This window comes from Pundamilia nyererei, unplaced genomic scaffold (genome assembly GCF_000239375.1).
Source record: "Pundamilia nyererei isolate P.nyererei 1_Seehausen unplaced genomic scaffold, PunNye1.0 scaffold00062, whole genome shotgun sequence".
Lineage (NCBI taxonomy): Eukaryota > Metazoa > Chordata > Actinopteri > Cichliformes > Cichlidae > Pundamilia > Pundamilia nyererei.
Window position 1 is genome coordinate 2,550,263 of NW_005187463.1, and position 458 is coordinate 2,550,720.

The following is a 458-nucleotide window of genomic DNA, read 5'->3' on the forward strand; positions in this document are numbered from 1 at the left end:
AAAAAAAAAATAGTAGCGCTGTTTTAACAGCACCCTCGTTCATCTGCGAGCACATGCACCGTCCTCAGAGTGCGCCCAAATGCTTGTTGATGGAGCTGCAGAAGCTGGTGATAGTCTAGGATACTCAGCCAGTGTCAGGTGGACACATGCATGCTCATGCAAGTTAGTCGTGTTTGAGTACTTTGCTCGCACCATACGTCTGCACACTTCCTTAGGTTTCCCTCTTTCATCTGGTTTAAAGCCAAAGAAATCCCAAATTGGCGACTTTATATTTTTTTAGTGCTGTCAGCGTTAACATGCCATCATGACGACTAACGCAATGAACAATTAATTAGGGGATTAGTTCGTCCATGTTTGGACTTCTTCTGTGTTGTAAATGCGCAAATCAGTCTGTGCATGATTACATTGCTCCGGTCATCCTGCGCTTGCACGAATATATCGCCCATCGTTGATTATTG